Genomic DNA, 23,120 nt, shown 5'->3' with positions numbered 1-23,120 from the left:
GGATTTTACACTTTCTTAATTTCATCTCTTGCACAATACTTCTCTATCCTTCAATTTGAAATTTTGAGGCAAATAATAAATCTGCAAAGTTACAATGAAAACCAAATACACTATCAAAACCCTAAAACCTTGCTCCCATTCAATAACACAAATGTCAGTCAGTAAGAATCACAGTGTCGTTTGTAGCTCAGTCAATTATTGGCACAAAGTGGCGGTAAGCGTCAGGGGGGGGGGGGGCTTCAATCAATTCATAATCAATCACCCCATTCTTCCCCACTGTTTACACACAAGTGGGTTGTCTGCTTCAGCCACGGTAACGAGAAAAGTTTTACGTTCAACGGATTTTAAAAATCTGCACCTTGAGGGAAAATCATAACGTTTTATGAAAGTTGCCGATGATTTAAAAATTGACTACTTTTACAAGAGTAGTTGTCAGTTGTAAACAATTAAAAAAATTGACAATTTGCAAAGACCAATTGACAATTTGGTAAAAATTGATAATTTTAAAAGAATTGATTAATGGTAATAACTCTCAAAAAAAGCATTAATAGTTGGAAAATATTATTAATTTAAAACACTTTGGCAGTTTTACTTTTTTGGCCAAAGTACTTATTACAAAGTTTTCTAATTTCAATCTAAGGAAGTTTTTAGTTTATTACTGTAAATATTATAAATTGACGCAACCTATCGAGCTCTGCTGGTCTTGGTCCAGGAGGACGTAATCAAGGTAGGTACAAAGTGAAAAAGATTGATCGATGATAACCGATAAATAGTATTGGTGTATTACTTTTTTAAATCCAAGTAACTTTTACCCAAACATTTAGGTTTTTCTATTTTTTTTTTAGCTACCACAAAAATAGAGACTGCTTTGGTTAATAAACCCCAACTATCTCATGAGTAATTTTCAAAAACGATGGTTAGAAGACATTCTAATAAAGCCTGTATTTTCAACAGATATTTCAGTAGTGGCTAATAAATTGATTTAATAATTGATTTAATAACAAAATCATATAGTAGTTGTATAATCATTTGGTTGTAAATAAATTAAAAATTGGAAAATAAGAAATAAACTGTAAAAATGAAAAATAAAAACTCTTTATAAATGCCAAACAAAAACATACTTTTATAAAGCCTTCCATAAGATGATTTTACCAACAGTAGTTTGGATTTATTTGTTGCATGTTGCATGCACAGAGATTAAAACAAACTTTTGTTTCTTCCTTAAGAAACATAGCTCAAACTTTATTTGATTTGTGAGTAGAAAGTTCCACCTAAATAAATCTGTCACTGGAAAACATGTAGTTTCCTGTTTTATTTCCTCTTTGAAATTCTGGCACACGTCTCAAACAATGTCGAAATTTGCCTCAACTAAAAAGTTAATTGATAAAAAAACATCTTAGGGTTCAATTGAGGCTTAAAAAACAACGAATTATAAATCAAAGGAAACAAGAAATCCCTGAAAACATATTAACATGTTAGCACGCACGTCTGTTGTCAAGTAGGTAAGGTTTTAACAAGAAATTACCAGTTTTCAGAAGTGATATCAAGGGTGCTTTTTAATAAAAAAACTTTAACTTGACACTGTATCCAGTGATTACAAATTTTGAAGTCACAGAATTGAATATAGCTGTTTAACTTCATAGTACTCCCAAACATATAATTTTATAACAAATGCATCAGAAACTTTTAATTTGACAGAACATTATTTGTACAATGATACCAATTTTAACCATGCAAAACTAAAGAATTTTCAAATCCATACAAGATTTCAGAAATAAGAGAAACAAAACAATTTACTTCATAAAAATGAATTCTAACACAACAAATCATTGTATACATTAAATACCGAAAATGAGAAGATTTAAACCTCAAAAAGACAAACTTTTTAGATTATACAAAGCAAAGATTTTTCTGTTAAAAATTATTACCAAAAAACACAGTTAATTTACAAACTATTTACTTATCAAGAATTGAGTAATGTTGAGTAAACAATGTGCAAAATGTCTCTTAGCCGACCACAAGAGTTACTTAACGATTTACGCACATCTTGTAAAAACAATATTTACCGGACTCCCTCGTAATTTACTGCTAAAGAGTGGAAATTTATTCCTTATAATGTTGTTGACATGGCCATTAACCTCATTGTGCCAACCGCCTGAAAAACTAAGTAATTCAAATTGGTTTCCTATTCATGGAAGCAATACAAGCAACAACAAGCTAATACATTTAATACAAAAATATCCTGAAAAAACTTTAGAAACTAATTTCTACAGATGGCTTTTCAAGAACCCCTTCTATTCTTTAAAAACTTTTTTTTTAATGCCTGGTATTAATTTTTAAGTAGAGTTGACCAAAGTACTGTTGGATTTTGTTGTTTATGGGATTTAATCACTTCCATTATTCTAAATGCCGCCAAATTTTCTTAAGAATAAGATTATTCAATTGTAGTATTTATTTAAAATATGTATTGTAACATATATCATTCTGTCTAGTTAGCTATATTGTATTTATTAACTGACAATGCTATAAACTTGAGCTGTAATATGACATTGTCAATGATTTGTAGAAATTCAAAAGACAATAAACACATTTCATTTCATTTCATTTTAGTAAAATATTAAATATCTTAGTATTACATAAATAAATTTGCCAAGTTCGACCCAAATATATCCATGAACAAGCAAACTACAACAGTTTACTTATTCTCCATAAGAATAGCATGGGAATTTCACGTTAAAAATATTTTTAAATTTTTCTCCGTAACCAATAACCGTACAAAAACACTTCAATACACTAAATCATTTAAAGCTCTTCAAAATAGTTAAGAGATGAACTAGAAAACTTTTTGCTTTGAGGGTCAAAAATGAGAAAAACAAATTTTTACCCCATAAAACCCGCAAAAGACCCCATTCCCATCGTAGTTGAAGTTATAGCGTTCACGGACATACACATACATATATAAAAATTTGAACTAATAGTGTTTTGGCCTCTGGAGACTAAAAATGAAAAAGTAAATCGGTCCTGAACCTAGGTCTTACCGTGCCACCTACGGTAGTAGCTACTATGAGGAAATTCGCTAAAAAGCCAAATTAAAAAGTTGAATTGAATTCTTTAAAGGTATTCTTACAATACTCTCACATTGTATTTTAAATATTAAATAACTTAACAAAATCAATCCAAAAGAAGTATTTATTCTGTTTACCGTTTAACGAACCCAACAATTATTTATGCAAAACCGAGTTACACAAGAGAAGAAACAGCATCAGTCACAAGTGGGCAGTAGAGCTTGGGATGAACAATCCAGTTATGTAAGAGACGAACCTTAATAATCACATCTGGTAATGAGCTCGGCTAATTAGTGAGTCTGTGAGTCTACCAGCCATTTGTATCCACACTCAACGTTACATTCAGTGCTAAAATGCATAAAACTTGCAAATATAAACTAGGCTAACCAAAATAGGTAGTTCTTCACCAAAAAGGTTCTTTTAGAGATTATTACACCCCCAAGCAAAGTTTCACTAAAATATTTCCAAAAATTGTCAGGTTTATTCCCTATTTCAATTACATCATAATTAAATATAATAACATTGCGGCTCCTTTAGTTTTCATCATTTTTCATTTTTTACCATTTCATAATATTTATGACAATTACCTAATTAAATTGCTCCCTCATTGTTCTTGTCTGTGATATAGGTTAGCTATTTTTTTTTTTTATGAAAATTTAAATCAATCAATATACAAATGTGATGCTAACTTTTAAAAATTTAAATATTGTAAATGAAACCTTTATGCTTAAAACAGCTTATAATGAACTCCATAGTTTGATATTAAAGTATTTTAAATCAGATGAATATTCCAGTTACAAAATCAAGTAGGGTGTTACCTAGTGTATTAAAATACCAGTTTATGTACAGTATAGGTATTGATTATTCAATGAAAAAATTTGCAAGTTTTTTAAAGGATTGAAGTAGGTGTACTTTCTTGGAAAATGGTTGTGATTGTTAAGGAATTTAACTATCATCCATGTTCAACTGAGAATGTTGATTTTTTAAAATTATTATTATTAGCCTATATAAAAAATACTCATCATTTTACTAAAACAAATATATTGTAGGCTCAACTGCTCTGTATGTTATATTTAAATTGAAATGGACTCGTTTTATACCCTAATCCACTCATGAAGACATCTGCTTCAAGCACTAGTCTCTCACGGAACGAGAATATCATGCTCATCTATTTGCCTCAATAAATTGTAGGGTACCGTACCAAAAATATTTATAAATGACATTTTTAAATTAATAATTTTGAATGAATATTTTTCAAACATAAAAAAACTAATTTTGGTGCCATTAATTAGTATAGTGAGTTTGATTTGTTTGAAATTAGCAAAAAAATAAATGTAATAGGACACTTCAAGCTTGAAATATTTTTATAATCTGTATAAGTAGGCTAATTATTTTATTTAGTTTGCGTAGTTTGGCAAATCCTATCAGCCTTAAATTTGTTGTCACAGAAAAGTTTGCGTCGTCAAAAAGGTGTTTATGGTTTCATAGCACCATTTGCTCTTGGGAGCCCCTTGTAAAATATTGTCAGAAGGGACCAAGAAAAAATAGGGATTGAAATAGTTCTGTAAAAAATACATACACACCGATATTTCTACATCAAATTATTTAAAGGGAACACTCTAAAAAAAAAATTTATCACTACACACAGCAGCAAACCTGCACTCTGAGTGAATGTCCATTTACTTGATCAAATTTCCACCAAAATATTTTGTTAAATATATCCAATTTATTCCCTACTTAAGTAACGTTAAGTGAGTATTTAGAATTGCTGCTACAAAATTGATGTAATTAAGTGTAACTCTAATAGTGTGGTAAGAAATAAATAAATTTAATAAATTGGATCAATTTTAGCATACATATACACAAGCTAACTAAAACAGCTTATTTATTCTTTATGAGATTAACAAGGGAATTTTAAATTTATTGTATTTGTAAATTTTCTCCATAACCATTAGGCTTACAACAATGTTTCAATGTACTAAATTATTTGTTTTTGGGCGCTACAAAATAGTTTAGAAAGAATTTGCAAAATTGTATGTCTTGGGAAAACCAATTTTTACCTTAAAACTACAAAAAAAAATGTTCAACTAGTTTTAATCATGCTAGTCTTTCCAAAAGACCTATAGGTAATACAGTAGCTTATTTCCTTTATGGGAAATTCGCTCAAAGGCATAAAAATTATGCTATTGCATGCTGGGGTGTAATGTGTCTGTAAGGGCTTGAGTGAGTTGCAAGAAAATTGTGTATAAATGGATGCATCTATGTGAAGAAATACAGACATTAATCACATACAAAGAACTAAGAAAGCAGATCAAGCATCTGATGTTGAGCTCACACACTCAACAAATATTTTATTAGTAATTTTTTATCCAGCAGATGAGCCTCAAATATTAAACATTGAATATTGTTTCAAACATCTACAGATTTTTAAATCTAAGAACAAAGAACATGCAAATTGTGTGTTGTAATCCTCTCTAAAGATTCTGGCAAACCCAGTCTAAATATTTCATCAGAGGTGTATACGTGTGTAGAGGAGTAATATTGAATAACACGTGTTAACTAAGTACGGCTGGTTAAGCAATTACCAAGGCTTGGTCTAGAGTGGCTTAGAGATACTTGAGTTGGTTTATATTAAGTTGTAGCCCCTCTTACTGTAGGTTATGACCCGAATATGCCGTAGTAATATTTTGGTTAGGTTATATCTTTTGTTTGCTAGACTAATTTGATTGCATTTTCCTTTTTGAAAGGCCGTATGTTCTTATTTAATTTATTGTATATTACATTTAAGAAAAAGATACAACACTAATATCTTTACTTTAGAGTTCAATAATGAAGATACGATCTAATACAGTTGAAAACCCCCTCTAAAATACATAAAATGAGATAAAATTTTTATAAATTTGATAAACTGCTAAGTTAAGGCACAGCAAGAACTTAACACATTTTGAGTTTTCATAGATCTATTAACTATTTTTGGTTGGGAATTTATTTATAGTAACTCAAGTATTTTAGAGTGTGTATTTTAATTTTCTACCATTTTTATTTATTTTTTAGCAAATTTCCCATTTAGGGAATAATCTAGGATTTGGTCTCATGGCACAAGACCTAAAAACCCATGATCATTTTAAGTAAATACGATAATTGAAGTAAAAATCATCCAATTTTATAATAACTGAGGGCTAAACTTGTGTGAATTTATCTTTTCAACATATTACCTTCAAACAAAACATATTATCATCAGAATACACTTCATCCGAATTTTTAACTTGAAACATCCAACAATACGCATAGGCCTAATAGTATAAGTTCTTTACAGTGAAAACAGACTCCTAATATCTCCTATTGAATAAAAAATATTAGATCTTTTCTGTTATTAGATTAGACAGAGTAAATCATTTGTCAGCCGAAAAGACAATTTTGTTTCTAAGATGCATTATGCAGACAATCAGCGTAATTGCACCCGAGCAAACATGAGACCTATTAAACCTATTTCCTGGGGGAAATTGACAATATGAGCGGCAAAGTCACTAAATTTGAGTCACTTTGTCAAATGGTTCTTGAAGCCAACGTATTCAACTGACAAGCAAAAGGAAAATTAAAGGGAAAAAAGTTTTTTATGTTTTCTCAAAATAAATTTACATTAAATTATGTTTGATTTTTAACTCTGTAAAAAAAGTGTATCGGATATAAAAAATTGTAATTCCGGTACCACACCACTAATAAAACTATTATGAGAATACATGCAACCGTTATAAGTTTTGAAAGTATCAAACTAGCACCATTTCAGAACTAACATTAGTTTTAAGTTATAAGCCGTAATTTGAGCCGCAATTTAGTTTACATGATCATAAACATTCAAAAATAACTAATGAATAAGTATACCTATATATTTTTAAATAAGTATTTATTATAAATACTTATAATGACTAATAAGAAATGAATACAACACACAGCTTGATTGTATTTTGTATTTATCGCCCCTTATCATCATCAAAAATGGTCAGAAAGTGAAACAAATAAACGTAAAATCAGTCAAAACACATGTAAACCAAATAATGTTTCCAACTCATTCCCAAAATATTTCTTTGAGGCTTCTACCACAATCAGAATACTTCTTTTTACAAGTAGGTACAATGTGGAATTATTGTGGCTATTTTCTATCACAACTTATTTACGGCTGGTTTAGACGTATTTAGGCTACATGGTACAAAAGCGAGCCGAGACTACGATACCAACCGGGACCTCAGCCAACAGACAGTTATACAACTCTACACAAGGTGTCTGCTCTGTGACATTCTCTTTCTCTCTCTCTATCTCACAAACACACATACACATACACACACACACACACACACACATTCTCTCTCTCTCTTTCTCTCTCTCTGGCGTATTTCCGTACCCAAGGCCAGACTCTTAATTACCACAATGAATGATTGAGTATCTTTGCTAAACTCTCAATCCACTGCCATTTGGTATTTTGAAAATGTTAATATGTTTCATAAAATAGCTGACATAAATTAAGGTGTGTACTGTGTATGAATTTAGTTCCACCAGCACAACGGAATAAACAATAAATCAGGTGATCAATCAGCTGATCTGATTTATACCAAAACGTATTGTTGAAAACGCCAACGTAACATGAAAAACAGCTGATGTTGAACATGACGGGTGGTGATTATGACGCAAAATATTAAAAATGACACTAAACACAGAAATGTTAAATTGAAACAGTTTTAGGTTGGCATTGACAAACTTTATAGTGCTCAGAAGGTCATTGATCCTTTGAAAAAATCCATTAGCTTGAAACTGAACCAGCTGTCCTTGATAGTTTGGGATTTTAATAAAATGATACTGGCTGAAATAAAAGTTTGGGGTCAATAACAAAGCTACACAAGGCATCCTACCACTTTAAAATCGCCTAGCTGTGCCTTTGTCCAACATTATGACCTGGTGATAATTTTGAAAAATTATTAAAAACCTAAAAATCTTAAACTTGCTGAATATATTAAATCAATTCCCCTAAAACTCTTTTAAAAATAGATCAGAATGATCACACTACTGTGGGAAGTTGCCTCAGAATATTGCCCAAGAACCTTCAATTAAAAAATTCAAAAATAAGTTTAAAATTTAAGTCAAGCGGTCTACTTCACTGTCAAAGAAATGTACCTCTAGACCAGTTGTATTTCTAGAGGAAAAAATGTAAAAAGTATGGAAGTGAAAAAAGAAAAAAAAACCTGATGACCACGTTGATGCGATACCGAAAAATACTCCAAGTATTCAAGTTAAGTTATCCAAGTTATAAAAATTTAACTAATTACAAGAAATTTGTTAATTTTTACCCAATACACCCGAGAAGATTTAAAAATATGATCAATGCAGCTGGAATGAAGAAAAATAAGCTTGTAGTTTGATGGATTTACAACAAGTAAATTAAATTTTTGTCAAATAAAGAAACTAATAAAAAAATTATTTTTACAATATAAAATATTTTGGTTAATTGCCCAAGCTAAGTCCTAGAGTCGCCTGTTCCTAAGTATTTTCTACATGCAGCCCTCCACTGACAACAGTGTTAGTGTTAGTGACAAGGACACCCAGCCTAATTTACTATGTTGAGTGTAGGCAGGGCGAGTAGGCCCTACCTTCATTATCCAATACCATAAGGACATTCCTATCTTGAACATGTCTTTTCATTTCTCCACTCTGACTAGTAAAAAGCTAATTAAATAGTTTATATTTTTTTATTTATAGGGAGATAACAACTAGAAGATAACAAATAAAATCCTACACAATGATTAGGAATTTGAAATGAACGTTTCCAAGTACTATTTTTGCCCTTGCTAAATAACTACAATAGTTTAAAAACTGTAAGTTCTCGTAATACATTTTTACAACCAAATTTTACCACATAAAAATGTATAGCTTAAAGAGGTATTTAGTTACCAATTTTATTTGGATCGCTGTAAATACAAGCAGTTCAATGATAAAGTAAACCGTTTAAAAACCGATCAGAGTATCTTCAAGAACAATCTTTCCAACAATGGACTGCATAGAAATATATTGAAGAACACATGGTAAAAACATCTAGCCAAATAAGAAGCTACAAAACTCAGCCAGTATGCTACAAATATAATTTATGAAGAAAAGTTTACGTCTAAGTTGAATGTAAACAACAAAACTACCCCATCCAATTAATATGAAATTATACACAAAGAAAACTATCAACTGTAAGTGATTTCTTTCTTTATTATAAAGTGTTTTCAGTGCTTCCTTTCCTTTTTGTTCACAGGCAATAACAAATTGATCATTCATCTAAATTATATTCAGTGTAAAAAATTACAGTCACTTTTACATAAAATAATAGTATATTTCGTACCTAGGGCCGAAAATGAGGTTTTGCCGGCTCGAGATAGTTTTTAAGTTCGAGACGAAGTCGAGAACTTAAATCGATCGAGAGCTGCAAAACCATTTCGGTCCGTGGTACGAACGCTATTTTTCACCACACTATACCCTATTACCACTATTCACCACTAATAATAATGCACACCTTGATAGTCAACACAACTACAACTTTAAGGTTATGTGAAGAAACAATTTGAGGAATCAGCGAAAATAAAATTAAATAGTTGCCAGGCAACGGTGACAATAACCAATAACACAATTATTGCAATGCTATGGATTTTGATTGTGTATTTAAAATGCATTCATGTTTTAAGTTAGTAAGCGGACAGCTGATTTTGCGGCCCCGGCCTGTAAAAACCTGCTCGGTCCCCAAATTACGATGACAGTTGGCATGGCCGGCAAAACGTCAGCCACCAATTAACGTATGTAATACAGCCAAAAACATCATAGTGTGGTGAAAACACTTTTTCATCTATAAGTGGTTGAAAAACAAAGCATTAATACAATTTCATCACAGGGAGTATGTTTAAATTAGTTTAAACTATAACATCATATGACTTTTTTGGGCAGCTGTCTTAATTATTGAGACAGAATATGTCAACTATATTGAGCACATTTCAGAAGGTGCACAAAAAGGTTTCTAAAAATACCGAGGCAATTCCTTAAAACACTGTATTGAATAATATTACTCATCAAAATATCACGTGAATTATCTCACAATAAAAAAATGTGCCAAAAACTAAACTCAAGTTTTACGTGTTTAAGACGGCAATTTGTGTGGTATAGAAATCGTGAGTTTGATCCTTTTCTGTGGTTGCTTTATTAAAATGCATACTATACGTCTAACAAACCAAGTTTACATTACATTTGAGTATCGATTGACAGGGGGACACAGAAACAGTCAGAGAAGAAACGATCGGGTCTACACCCTCAAACGTAGAAGGGAAAGTTTGTCTTAAAGACTTATCTCCATTACTTAGCATCTTATTTATGTGTAGTGGAGTAAGCTACAAGCTAAAGAGACTATCTACACTCAAAGCTTGGCAGCCATCCAAGGCAACATTCTTGCCGAGTTCTGTACCCACTGATAAACTTTACTGTTTAAATATTGAAGTTAGTTACCAGAAAAGCTGAAACATAAAAAGATCGAGGGGAAAAGGAAATTGAACACTGTCAACCAATGGAGACCTACAAGTAGAAACGAGGGAGAAGTGGCTTCAAAATAAAACTCCACAAACTTTAAAATTTATTGTCTGACATATAAAAGTTGCATGGCTTAGTAAAATTGGTATGCTTTACATAGTAATATTAAAATAGAAAATTAATTTTACAAACAATTTTGTATAAAAACCTGAAGGTTAAGCGAAATATCCATCCTCATTGGATTTTCACCTAAATATTTTGTTAAACATTGCAGATTTATTCCCTAAGTTTAACGAGTATTAGGTTTTCAGTTCTGCAACAGGAAAGGTAATAGAGTGTGTTTTTTATGAAATGTTTAGCTTAAGATTAAATAAACAAATAGGCCTATTGCCAAATTTGATCAAAATACATCTAATCCATGAACACGCAAACTACAACACGTTAATTGTTATCCATAACAATAACATTAGAATTTTAAAGTTATTTTTTTCAGTAACCATTAACCTCAGGAAACTAAATTATTTGTTTTTAAGCTCTAGAAATGGGAAACCTCGGTTTTTACCCCATAAAACCCCCCTGTAAAATCCCGTTTCCAAAGTCGAATCATGCTGGTTTGTGAAATGGTTTAAATGAAAATACATATTTGTACCAAATTTCATCAAAATCTTATGATGATTTCTAGATTTAACTTGCTATCGGACACATATAGCCTATATGAATTTGAACGGATGGTGTTTTTGGCCTCTGAGGACATCAAAACCAAAAAGTAACTTTCAGGACCAGGTCTTACTATGAGACCTAAAAAGCTAAAAGGTAAAAAATATAAAAGCTTTGGGTACTTAGGCCTATAAGGAAAATTCGCTAATATTTGACAGAACAATAATTCCTTAAGCGCTAAATAATACAAGAATGACTAAATTTAAAAAACCGACGAGCTTTAGACAACAAATATATCGATACTATTTGTTTAGGCCTATTTTATTTTACAAGCTATGATAGTACAAGTACAAAACCAAGTAAGAGACTGCAGGGCCAGGTAGGAATGTGGTAGGTAACCTTGAACAGTGATAAGCGTTAGCAAAGGCCGTCACCGCATAATCACATGACATAACACGTAGATTATTCCATTCATATGTTTATGGTATTTGCTCGCACGTACACCTGACGCAAACAGAATGTTCAAAATGCTGTTGAATACATTTTTGATTTGTAGGAATTATTTCATTCGTATTGAATATATAAGTCAATGTTACACTGATGGTAGGCCTTTCACTAATATAATATTCCAAAAATATTAGAAAAAAATATCTTCAGGCTGCACAGAAGATTTAAAGATTAAAAAAGCACTTTTAAAGTAAATACATTTTTTAAAGGTAATATAGCCTAGGTAAATATTTTATAATTTACCTGTCCTGATAAATATATTACCTTTTTTCAATTTTAGATTACTGTTATTACATGGTATTAAAGATCTTGGTGTCTGTGGTTGTGCCTGAAATCAGCCTAAACATCTCTATCCTGAAAAGAATAATAGCTAACCCCATGAAAAAAATGATTGATCTAAATTTAAAATAATCAAAAAATTTCAATAAATTGACTTCTAGCCCCAATTTAATATTTTGTAATTTTTTACTAGAAAAACTCCCAACTTAAAAAACTTTCAAAATCCTTTTCATCTTACACCAATCTACTGTAGGCCTACAATGAATATTAAAACTGAGAACATTCCCACTATAGTGTGGAGTTCCAAATATACCTCTCCAATAATAGCCCATACCCCAACAGGAAGTGTGGGACCATAGCAGCGACGACGGTGACTGACGGATATAGCGAGGCAGAAACGTTCACTGGTGGTCCAGTATTAGCTCGCCTGCGTAGACATTCATTCAAGGAAAACTTGGCCCACTCTAACATCAACAGATTCTTGGCATAACCTCCCTCCTCGCCTAACATCAACATGAGGCCTGACTCATATATGCTCGTGTTGTTACCGACACTTATGTACGAAACTCGACCGAGAGTCACAGTTAGAAATAACTATGACCACAGTAGGTTGTGATAGGAACACTTTTAAATCATGGGAAGAAAGTTTTTGTAACTGTTTATAATAAGCCTAAATAATGCATGGTTTTTTATTGGATAATGAAGTCAAAATACAATCCATAGCAAACAGATAAATCCAATTTTAGCGAATTTTCACTAACAAGAAATTTAAGCTGTTTCATATAAATTATTTTAGGCCTATATTTAAGTTTAAGAATGGAGTAAGTTTCGAAACATACTCCATTCTTAACAGTATTTTACAACTGTATGGAATAAATCTATTTCTAAGCATAAATAGACAAATATTTGAGTGAAAACCCATTTGGGAAATCAGCAAAATGTAAACTCTCTTAGCTACAACAATTGTAGTTTAAGATTAAAATAAAATACAGTTCAGAGAGATAACTTTTAGTGTGTGCTACTGCCAACATTTTATTTTTGCCTTAAATTTGTTTACGTAGTTGGATGTTGCATTGAATATGCTACAGTTTACAATAAGTTTTCCATTCAGTTTTATTGTGTTAAGTATTTAGCGTCCTGAAAAGAAGCCGGTCATTGGATCAGCGTACTTCTTTTAGCTTTCAAATGCAAGACAGTAAGACTATGGCCATCAAACATATTAAACCTGTTAGGCTAAGCCCTCCTACTGAAACAATAGCAAGTTTTGCTCATGAGGGCAAACTACTATGCAATTAATTTACAAATAAAACAATTAATTCTATAAGTCGATAGATTGAAAAGAATTTGCTGAGACTGTTGTTAAAAACTGGCCAACTTATCAATCACATTATTAAAATATAGCCTATCGATTATTAAGAATGACTTTCTGACATGTTAACTAAATTACATGAACATACAGTATTTAGAGGGAAATAAAAGCTCTAGACCTTAGATGTTTCTCTTATGGATTGTAAAAAATCCTTAGGTCTTTACTTCAAATCCCATATCAATGATATGGGTTTTTTTTATCAGAACACCTGATTTCGAGATAAAGGCACTGAAGTAGCTAGATAGAAAAATTAACTTTTTCTATACTCTGTGCGCTGTCTTTTGTAGGTCTATATACTATTGTGTTTTGTTGTTCCATGTGCAAAGTGGAGGGTTCTTGGTCAATATTGAAATCAGAAATAGTATTTACTTTTTATTCCATAGGTAATTACTTATAGCAAATAGATATAATAGCATACATGTAGGTCTATTATTTTTTAAATAAAACATCCCTTGCACTTAAATTTTTCTGATATATATCCACATGATGTTGTTTATTTAAGTTACAGGAACTTTAAATGTAATTTACATTAAATACAGAGTCTTCTAGATGAAATAAAGGCTACAGACAACAGTCATGAATTTGATGTTGAAGATGGCGGAATCAACCAAGAAACTAAATCTTCTGACAAATATGTCAACTATCAATATATGAAGATGATGTTGAAGAGGGCGGAAACAACCAAGAAGCTAAAACTTCAGACAAATATGTCAACTATCAATATATGAAGATGATGTTGAAGAGGACGGAAACAACCAAGAAGCTAAAACTTCAGACAAATATGTCAACTATCAATATATGAAGATGATGTTGAAGAGGGTGGAAACAACCAAGAAGCTAAAACTTCAGACAAATATGTCAACTATCAATATATGAAGATGATGTTGAAGAGGGCGGAAACAACCAAGAAGCTAAAACTTCAGACAAATATGTCAACTATCAATATATGAAGATGATGTTGAAGAGGGTGGAAACAACCAAGAAACTAAATCTTCAAACCAATATGTCAACTATCAATATAGGCCCTACGCATGTGGTGATGAATACTTTGCTGAAAAGATTGCTTCAGGAGGTGGAGTGCAGTCGACAATGCTGAAGGTTCAGGAAAAGCTGCAAACAAACCTTGACCTCCATTCAAAGAAGAGTATATAGCCTGAGAACATAAATATAGCACTGTTAGGGAAGGCACGAGATGGTGTCAGAGATGCCGATGTGATTTATTCAGACGTCTTCTTGGTGTCAATAGGGCAAGCACAAATTGCCGAATGTTCAATTGAAGCTCTAAAGGTATTATTTACTTGTTAAATCCCACAGCAATATATGAAACTAAAGAGAGCTCTGAACAGTTCTAATTTGAAGAACAGTTTGATTATAGCCTCAAGACAAAAAGAGGGTACTAGGCCTATCAGTTTTTGTGAAAAGAAAATAGTCCCACACAATTCTCTTGCGAAAACTGTATTAAAAAACACAGCCTACAGTAACTTATATTTATTTTGTACCGTACATTTATGTAATGTGTGGGAAGAGTCTAAGCATAAAAATTATTGTAGCCTACAAATTCTGTGATAAATAAATTATGTGATGAAAAATTCAGACACAGATTTACACAGCAACAGATACATAAAGTTGTAAAATTTATATTTATTTCACATGAATTGATATTAAAAACAATAGTGTTGAATATGATAAACAAACGCTATTTAGAAAAACAAGGTAACTTAAGCAAAGATTAATATGTATCCTAATCCCAATGAATAGAGAAATCATTGAAGTTGGGAAATTAGTTCACCCACAATTGATTTAAGAGATTTAATGTGCTTGCAATTTAACTCTTCAGCTTTCATCAAATCTATGGTTTTCCAAACTAACTTTTTAATGTAATTTAGGTTTAGGCCTACTGTTTATTATTTTTTTGTTAGACCTATAGGCCTAGGCAGAGAGTTCCAAGAAGGCCATAGGGCTCGGTAGGAAGAGGTGGATTTTTACAGAAATTACGCCCTTACAAGATCTCTGAAATTACCTCAAAATCGCCTAAAACCTGAGAATATCAGTGTAAGTTGAGTGGTGGAGAATAAGTTGGACATGACATTTGCTTTGAAAATTGTAGCCCCTCATCAGCTGCCAAAGGAACGGAATCGCTCAGTTGCCAACCAGCCTCACTTTAGCTTAAAAATGTATTAGTCAACAGTGGATATCTTTGGATAACCAACCGGAAGTGTAAAAATGCCAATTGAAAACCATCAGCATAGGCTTACTTCACTCGCAGTTCATTCCACTTGTAAAATGTCACCCTTCCTAAAATTTACCTTGTTTGTTATACCTATCTGAAACCCCCCAAGTTTGGCTGTCATTGATCAAATTGCACTATTTTATTGACCCTGACAAAATATGATAGGCTATAAGTTAATTGGGAGTTACTTTGATATCTGGCCTAGTCCTAAGCTTATAACCATCAGTCGAAAGCGCATTCATCTCAAAACGGCCAAAACTTTAGAATAGGCTATATCATAGGTAGGCTATATCTCAAGTTAAGTTGTTTGATTTATTTTATTTTTCTGAAATAGATAGCCCAATCATCCAGTACAATCCACACTGTTTATTGCAAGACGTAATAACTTAGTTAGGCCTAGGTAGCCTAGGCTAATAATATTACAACAGACCTTAGACTCCTGACAGACAGAATATTTCTGAATCAGACGACAACCGACCCAACCGACGAAAAGAGCAATTCAGTGATAATAATTATTAAAATGGTTAGGTTGAAAATATAAAAAATAGGATATATCGTGTGGATTTTTAGCAAAACTATTAAAAATCAACAGTAATTATTAAAGCTAAGGATGATTTTAGAATAAGTTGGTTTTGGATTAGCTTGGACTTATTGGCTTTGGGAACTTACTACCCTGGAAAGTTTAGAATCATAACTTAATGTACAAACACTTAAGCAGCTCATTAAGTCATTTACTCTATGAATGAAAAGGAGCAAAGTTGTTCTCTTTTTCTTTGTCTACAGTACACTGTAAAACTGTAAATCTTAAAAATTAAACAAATAAAAAGAATGGCGTTCCATGGCCCATGTTAAATTTTCAAGTTTGTACACGCATATTATGGCGAAAATAGATTTTTCCTGGCTTACCACTGGTCTTAAACTTATTTGTGACACAGAACTTAGTTATACCGCAAGTATAAACGTGTTTATAACGTGTTTAGCCTATATGTGCCAATTCCGAGATCGAAATGTAATTCAAAAATTGTGAGTTTGTGTGTTGCTCAATCACGCATAAACTACTGGACGGATTGGGCTGAAATTTGGCATGATGATAGCTCACTTTCCCGATTAACATTTAGGCATATTCTTATCTCAAAAATCGTTTTGGGCTCCGCCCCAGTGCCTCTGTAGTTCCCCATGTTAACCTTATGAGTATTCATATTTTAAGGGAATTAAAGAATTTAGTCAGCTGTTTCAACTTCACAAGTTGGTTGGATAATATGCAATAGCATTAAAAAGTTGTAAGGTTTCCCAACAGGGTGTAGCACTACCTACATATTATTATTTTGTTTTTGCATATATGACAACAGCTAATTTGAACCTGACAACAGTTAGGTTTGAGTTTTTAATTTAATGAATAATTTGTGATATTGTGCGAATGTTTGATAGCCTAATTTATTTGTTTCTATTGTTTAGGTGCAGTGGTAGAACATTATGGCAATGGTATATGTGTTGGTGTACTTTATCATACCATAAATTTATGAAACAAATTCTATCAAACTGCGTCCTGCTCCATTGCAAACGCAAAGCTTGAGTAGGCCTATAACTGCACTAAGCATTTTAAACTTATATAGAACTTGTCTGAGCCTATAACTTAGCCATAAGTCATTCACTGCTTTACTTCACTCTTAATAATGTAGGTTTAAACCAGAGTCGTTCTACAAAACTGTTGTAGTGTAGTACCTAACTTAGGCTACTGTAACTTAGTGGCCTATGCCTCAGTAAATTAGGCCTACTATTTAAAAGGTTAGACAAATAAGACAGGTTTAACTTGAATATAACTTCAAAGGCTATTTCAATCTCAGCTTACCGGGAAGCCAGACAATAAGAATGATGACAATTAAACCACACAAAAGTACTACCCGTATCATAACATAGACAAACCTAACCTTTCAAGTAATCCCTATAACCTTATATAAGTAATTCCTAGTGTGCTGTCAGAATTCCTCGCTTAGGTCAGTGAACATTTTGATATTAAATTTGTTTAAGAAGTCACTTACTGTAAGTTAGGCTACTTATTTATTTATTGCCAACGGATTTCACCAATTTAAACAATAGGGTATTGAATTACAATATTTACTTAGGAGTTAGGTACTCATCAGTTAGTACCCTATGTGGGTTAAAATATTTAAAAGTTATGTTAAAGTTAGATAGCCTAGGTATATTTTATTAAGCTATACCGATAAATTGAAGGACCTATGCAACCGACTAATTTGGCCTAAGTTTAGTCAGTGAGTCGGTGAACTAAACTAACTTAATTAGGTTAATAGCTCAGTAGCATTATTACCACCTCAGTGGCCCAGACTGTGTAACTGAGCTAATCAAAACATTGTAAGTTATAAGTACGTAGAGGTAGGTATATAGCAGGTTAATAAACTACGCAGCTTGGGGCTAGTTTCTTAACTGGGCTAACACACACCACTTAAATCGATTGAAAATATTGATTTAATTTGTTAACCTTCATTAGATTTTCTCATTATTATCAAGTTTGGTTGGTTAGGTTAGGTTAAAACAGTTTCATTTTATAATTGATATAGGTTTGGTAAACTATAGAAAAAAATTGAATGAAGGTTTACTAATCGAATCGGTATTTTCAATGGATATTAGCATAGCCCAATTAAGAAACTGTACCCCGGCTTGGTTTATAAATATGCCAACAGTAAATAATTTCAACAAACAAAACAAATCCAAACCTAGGCTCACAAACGAAGAAACGTCAGTTTTGCTAAGGTCATTTCGAATAAGTCTTACGGCTCTGTCCTAAAAGTAAATATGAACTAAAAACAAGTAAGAGCTTTAATTGCTGCGTTTAAAAACCATTCAAGCGATATTGAATTTCATTTTAAACACATCACAAGAATAGAATGCCCAAAAACACCAAATAGAAACTCACCTTTAGCTTCTTCAGCAATGTAAAGGGGAGACGATTCCTCCTGAGTTTGTCCTGTCACTCAACTATAAGTAGTCACATTGAAAATAATACAAAATCCACTTATTTCACTACCTTAAAATGCAGACCCCTAAAAGTAACACTGTCTAGGTAGGACGCTGAAATAGCTTTATAAACCCGAAACCCGAATACTGCAGAATAAACTACGCCTACAAAAGCTCCATTACTCCCTTTACTACTGTTGTTAAATGCTGCTGTAGTGAAGTGAGTGATGCTTAGATGCTGCTGCTGTGTCTGTGTGTGTATAGTTCTTCTTTTTCTTTTAGAAACAGACCGACAGAAATACGCTATAAACGTTCGGCTGTTTCGAAGAGACGGTAAAAAAGTGTTCTTGGAATTTACTAGCCAATATAACCACAACTCGGCTTGAGTAGAAACAGATACTGTATAACAATATCACAACTTGCATAAATGGACGAAACGTCATTTAAATAGTAATGTATCTTAGTAATGTCGGTGGTCCTTGGTCTCGCCGTAGAAGACTCTTGATGTCTGCAGTCCAGTCCTTGCTTCTCTATGGATCTGAGGTGTGGGGCACACTGCCAACTGCCACACTGTGGGCAGACGCGCTCAACAAGGAGGCGTACACAGGTAGAGGCTCGCACTAGTGCAGCGTCAGGTGGCACTCAGCCCACTCAGAGTCGCTTCGGCTTACCCTACGGTGTCCAAAACGGCCGTTTTGGTGATTGCTGGAGTTATCCCTGTCAAAGTCTTGGCAGTGGAGAGGAAAGCAATCTACCATGATACAAGGCTACATCGGGAAGGACGCTTCCACACTTTTCAGATGTGACAAGAAAGCTGGGAAAGGGAGACTCGAGGACGTTGGACTGACAGAATCATCAGACAAATCCAACTGTGGGTGGAACGGCAGCACGGTAAGGTTGACTACTATCTCAAGCAGTTCTTGTCAGTCACGGCTATGTTCAGTCGTACCTGCCCTTGATGGCCAAAACGAATTCACCTGGCTGTATTTACTGCTCATGCATTCTTGACGACGCGACACACACTTTTTTCCGCTGTCCTCGATGCGATATATGCTCCGCTGGGAGGCCACTCAACATCTTGGGGTGCAGTCCCTAAAAATAAAAATAAATCATTGCACACACATACGTTCAAAGCCTTCCGTACTTGATACCTTTTCAGTAACGCCGTTGCAGTAATCAAACTAAACATTTTAGATATTTGACCTTGATTCTTCAATTTTAGTCAAGCCTCTTTTCCTTACCTGTAGCTTATTATTATATAAATTACAATGTAAGCTAAAAGCAAAATTCAACAAAATGTCTACTTTCTTTAACCAAACATAAACATCCTATAACTCACAAATCAACAGAATGCAAAAATACCATCAAAAATCCTTTCAAGTAAATAAGTAAACTGCTCTTAATAGATTGACCAGCTATTTCATTTAATTGATTAAATAATGTAAACTTCGAAAGCATGTAAGGTTCCCTTTGGGGCAGCCTTTGAGGCAGTACCTTAGGGAATTTGTTCATACCCATGTTCATACCAATACTTCTGTATGGCTTGTGCCAACCCCCCCCCCTGAAAAAATCTTTTGAGCCTATGATATTATTGTACAGGTGTTCGGAAAGATGCAAACAAGGGAACTTGAAAACATGGAATGTTCCGGACAAAATATATATTATGTGAGCCGAATGTGAACGAAAGGAGGGTAACTAGGCTCTCTGAACGACTCTTTAAATCAATTCGTTCTTCTGTTTCAAATCATGGTTTGCTATTCATGTTTAAATAAATCTGTACTTTTTCTTAAATATTGATTCTTTTTTTTTTTAAGAATGCGTTTATATTTGTTATAATATATAAAAATTGGATTTATATCCAAATTAAAACAGCCAGAAGGACATATATAAAACAGAAAACATAGAAGAGGAAGGATACAGGTCAAGATTACGGATCTTGGATAGGTTTAAAAGAAGGCATGGATTAGTGGTTTTCATGGGTTTCACTGACGGTAAATATGGACTTTTAGATAAATAAAAGCATAGACAAAAACAATTAAATATTTATAACTATAATTGGCCGGCGTTTTAGCCGTGTCTTTGAACTGTGCCACGGCCGCCTTTAACTCCAGGGCGCGGCCTGTAGTTAAAGGCGGCCGTGACAGTGCCCACCATAGATTAAACACACTCCCTTACGCATAATCTACACAATCCGTAAAAAAACAGAGGAACTATTGTTAGAATGACTGAAATATTTTAAAAACTTCTAAAATGCATAGATTGGTTTTTTTTATAAGGGTTTGAATATAAGTAACTGAAGGATTGGTTATAGCAATTATTGTTGATGTATTTTTTTATAGTACCACCATTTTAACAATTTATTTATTCTTTCTCTTTGGGGACCTAATGAAGATTGCCAATGCCATCTGCAATGCCGTTCTGTCTGACTATGGATGGAAGTTCATTAGTCTTGTAATCCTGTAATTTTGTGTCTACTGAAACGTAAAACTCGGGCTAGTGATTAAATCCTAATTTTAGTTATATGTTTTGCCCTTTGATTCTGTGTAAAAGTGAATATTGTGTGCATTTGTGATGGCTAGCCACCAATTCTCTCGGGTTGCAAATCGTATTTGTTAATAATTGTTTTCATTTGTTCTAAACTTGACAGACAGCTATGACTTTTTGTCCACATATTTAGTCCTAGTCTAGCCTTTAACCTTGTAGACGATGCCTATGCGGGTGGTTAACCCGGAAATAAGGTCTACATTTAATCAGCGTGAAACTGGCAATAGGACAGCAATAACCCATTCCACTTCTCCTACCGCCCCTCCGACGAATATACGTCACAGTAAAACGTCACAACAATGATGGCGTCACAGTAGGATTCGTCACAAAGCAGCTGACATAACCTCCAAAATATCAAGTGGCGGGAATTTTTTTTTTGCGAAACACGGCCAAGATGGCGTTTGGCGGTACACGCACAGCGTTGATTATGAAGGTTAAGTAATATATATGTATAAAACTGTACAATACGTTGAATGTTAAACTAGTATTTCATTATTTGGAGAATAAAGAACAATATTAAACACGTTTGAGGTTATTTAAAGTAGTAACCACCTTCAATTTTTTCCAAATGATAAAATTATTAGCTGACTACCATAAAAACCTATTGCTGGCGGTTCCCCTTAAGTTTTTCTCTCGTTTTTCTTTTGATATATGTTAAACACATGGTTATGAACAAAAAATGACGTATTCAAGGTTAGCCCACTCTTTACTAGTGTAGCTATGTAGCCTGGAATGCACTTCATGTGACCTTGATTGCACGACGACGCTATTACTAAAATTCATGTTTTATATGTCTATTTACATTATGTAGAGCATATTGCACAACACCAAGCACTTTTTAGCTAATTAAGTAGTTACCGCATCGATTTGAATCCAAATCTAAAATTACTATTTGACTACCATAAAAACCTATTGCTGGCAATTCCCCTTAAATTTTTCTTCAGTTTTTCTTTTGATACGCGTTAAACACATGGTTATGAACAAAAAATTACCTCTTCTAGGTTAGCCCACTCTTTAATAGTGTAGCTATGTATCCTGGAATGCACTTCGTGTGACCTCGGTTGCACGCCGATGCTATTACAAAAATGTATGTTCTAAATGTCTATTTACATTATTTATCTGGTATTGAACAATACTGGGCACTTTTAAGCTTATTAATGTAGAAATCACCTTGATATTAATACAAACTAATAAACTACCTAAAATTACTAACTAAATATAGTAAAAAACCTATTGCTGGCATCTCCTCTTAAATTTTTTTCTCGTTTTTCTTTTGATATGTGTTAAACACATTGTTATGAACATAAAATGACGTAGTATAGGTTAGCCCACTTTTTAGTAGTGTAGCTATGCAGCCTGGAATGGACCTCATAATAGAATAATAAATTACCATAAATTTCTATTGCTGGCCTATCCCTTTGGTACGATTTTCTTTATTCTTTCAAAATATGTTTATTACATCATTACGAACTAGAAAACACGTCGCCTAGGTTAGCCCACTCCTTTATAGTTGAGATAGGTAACTTTGAATTAAACTGGTGTGACCTCGGTTCCATAAGAATCTAATTTACTAAAAATCAACTTTTTCGTTTATACATGTTAGTTACACCTTAATAAACAATCCCTAACACCATTTCGATAAAAAATATTATTATTTATCAATTTAATGCATTATTTAAATTCTGCCTCAATAGAACAATAAATTACCATAAATTTCTATTGCTGGCCTATCCCTTTGGCACGATTTTCTTTATTATTTCAAAATATGTTTATTACATCATTACGAACTAGAAAACACGTCGCCTAGGTTAGCCCACTCCTTTATAGTTGAGATAGGCCATTTTGATTGTAGCTGGTGTGACCTCGGTTCCATAAGAACCTAATTTACTAAAAACCAACTTTTTCGTTTATACATGATAGTTACACCTAAATAAACAATCCCTAACACCATTTC

At 32.9% G+C, this 23,120-nt stretch overlaps 1 protein-coding gene across 2 annotated transcripts in view; it reads right to left on the bottom strand.

Annotated features, from left to right (window-relative positions):
- The window catches only part of LOC129003986 (SNF-related serine/threonine-protein kinase-like), a 35,162-nt gene extending 16,350 nt beyond the window's left edge, over positions 1-18,812 (bottom strand). For both annotated transcript variants that reach the window (XR_008491665.1, XM_054432353.1), the window contains exon 1: positions 18,582-18,812. The gene's annotated coding sequence lies outside the window, so the exon portion shown is untranslated. The remainder of the gene's footprint in view (positions 1-18,581) is intronic.
- Positions 18,813-23,120: the final 4,308 nt, after the last annotated feature.

Source organism: Macrosteles quadrilineatus, unplaced genomic scaffold (assembly GCF_028750875.1).
Source record: "Macrosteles quadrilineatus isolate MER2022 unplaced genomic scaffold, UCM_ALF_1.0 Scaffold_9__3_contigs__length_116548681, whole genome shotgun sequence".
Lineage (NCBI taxonomy): Eukaryota > Metazoa > Arthropoda > Insecta > Hemiptera > Cicadellidae > Macrosteles > Macrosteles quadrilineatus.
This window is presented reverse-complemented; position numbering and strand designations above follow the sequence as displayed.